The 2243-nt window shown below is 33.4% G+C and overlaps 1 protein-coding gene and 1 long non-coding RNA gene across 5 annotated transcripts in view; one reads left to right on the forward strand and one right to left on the reverse strand.

Annotated features, from left to right (window-relative positions):
- LOC106873279 (nascent polypeptide-associated complex subunit alpha, muscle-specific form) overlaps nt 1–2243 on the reverse strand; it is a 75394-nt gene that overhangs the window by 12320 nt on the left and 60831 nt on the right. The window lies entirely within an intron of this gene.
- LOC128247350 (uncharacterized) overlaps nt 603–2243 on the forward strand; it is a 13721-nt gene continuing 12080 nt past the window's right edge. The window contains exon 1 of the long non-coding RNA XR_008263746.1: nt 603–1036. This is a non-coding gene — a long non-coding RNA (uncharacterized LOC128247350). The remainder of the gene's footprint in view (nt 1037–2243) is intronic.

Here is a 2243-nt window from a genome sequence, read left to right on the forward strand (position 1 = left end):
TACAAATGTCTTTGTAATCGTAATCTACAGCGTTTGAAAGATATTTGTATAAAATTCCATTAAAAAATATCCATTTTCCTGAAAGTTATGAGGGGGGAAAGGGTCGTGTGAATTTTCCGAAACTCCTCTCCCCAAACTCTCGGAATTCTTTTCCCCAAATAAATCTTTAAATACACTCAATCAACAGGATCTAAGTGATTATTTGTTGAAAGTTTCATTAAAAAGTATCAATTTTTCTGGAAATTACAAAGTAACAAAGTTGGTGGAGTATATACATTTGTAGTTATGCCGCGTGCGCAAGGATTTCTAACAAAAATATATTCCATCTGCACTGAGCCATCTAACAAACATCCTGTTACACGTATCATTGGTAGAGAGTGATGAGATGGGAGAAGGAAAGGAAATTGTGAGGTTAAATGCAATTTAACGAAGAATTACCGCAATTTAATGGGAATTTTATACCAGTTGCTGATTTCTATAAAATATTTCCCCCAAACAATCCGATGCTTTACAAAAGTAAAATAACTAAGTTGGTTTACTGTATGAAAAAAGTTTCAGTCAAATACTTTGTTCCGAAAATGAAGAATTTCTAAAGGTAAATTTTATTTGTATACTCATAAATACAATTTTTATCGAGACATCATTATAGGTAATTTTGTATTCTATTATTACTGAGCGTGTGCGTGAGAGACTTAGAGAGAGAGACAGACAGAGAGAAAGAGGGAGAGATAACAACACGTGGCTGAAAAATACCTACCACAAACTCCAATAACGCGATAGCGTGCCAGCGGTACTCTACGTAGTCGCTCGAGCTACCAGATGCAGATCTCCCTCTCAAATCACATATTAACGTCTTAAGAAAAGGACTTATTGGATAACGTAGTTTAAAATACATTATGACGGATTCAAAGACGATGTGATCATGATTGGAATACCTTTGGTTACCCTGACCTCGGGCGGAACAACGTGATCGAAGCAGTACATAAATGGATACTTAAGGGAACTCATCAATTACAACTAGAATGACAGAAACCAGGTAACGTAAGAGGCAATTTATTTCTTTTTAAAGGAATTCTGTGTCTATAGGAAAATAGATTGTTTTTGTTTTTCATTCTGGCTTCTAACCACCACCACACGCGAATCAATCGTTGAAAATGACATGATGTAATTATTTTCACCATCTTCCTTAAGACACAGGGGAATGTTTTCTGAAGTTTCACGAAAACTGAAAATGTACAACTTTATAGTTCATTTCCAAAAGTGTCTGAAGACAATGCATAGATTTGTCTTTTTTGAGAACTACCCTAAAATTGTGGGGTAGTTCTTAGGGTATTGTTGTTTTAATAAACACACACATTATATATATATATATATATATATATATATATATATATATATATATATATATATATATATATAATGTATGTATATTGATTGAATAATGATTGTCAAGCGTTTGTGTAAACTTCAACCCCATCCCCGTAACAATCAGAAAAAATACACGTGATCGCCGTTGGTAACGACGACCGAAAAGTTACATGGAGAAATAAGGAGAACAAGGGACATAACTGATATCATAAGCGATCAAAATTTGGACAAAAATCTGCAAAGAAATATGAGAATGTTAGCTGAGAAATATAACAGCTGTGCGGCAATAACCGTTATGTCAGTAACCCTGTTTTTATACTGCATGTCATTAACCAAACACGTGCATATCTACATATGGAAAAGGTCAAGTGAACGTATCAGCTACTGCAAAATTTGTGATCTAGTTCAGTACTAACGTTTGTTTATATTTAAAAGAAATGTGTGAATGCAAAAACAAATGGTATGACTGATTATTTTTCATAGTAGGTATTACCTAGAAAAATATGTGAAGATAAATTTTCATTTTCCAACAAAGTTTTTTTCCTATATAGTCGCCCGACTTGCTGGAAGTAGAAGTCTTAACCCTCCCACCCTTTCTACATACACTAATCTTTGAGCAGAAAACAAAAACCACGGATCTGCTGGATCGAGACTGAGTTTGAGCTATACAAGAACAAAGAGAAAGAAAAAGGGCATGGAATTGGGTAGATCCCCACTATTTTTATTTTTTATTTTTAATATTCTTAACGGAAATTATGATTCTGAAAACACTTTTTATATTTTTGTTTCCTAACTCCGTGCACTTTTCCTTTCACCAATAAATGCTTTGTGCCTATTCATATTTTAAAGCTTTCAAAAAAAAAAAAAAAAAAAGG

Source organism: Octopus bimaculoides, chromosome 1 (genome assembly GCF_001194135.2).
Source record: "Octopus bimaculoides isolate UCB-OBI-ISO-001 chromosome 1, ASM119413v2, whole genome shotgun sequence".
NCBI classification, from domain to species: domain Eukaryota; kingdom Metazoa; phylum Mollusca; class Cephalopoda; order Octopoda; family Octopodidae; genus Octopus; species Octopus bimaculoides.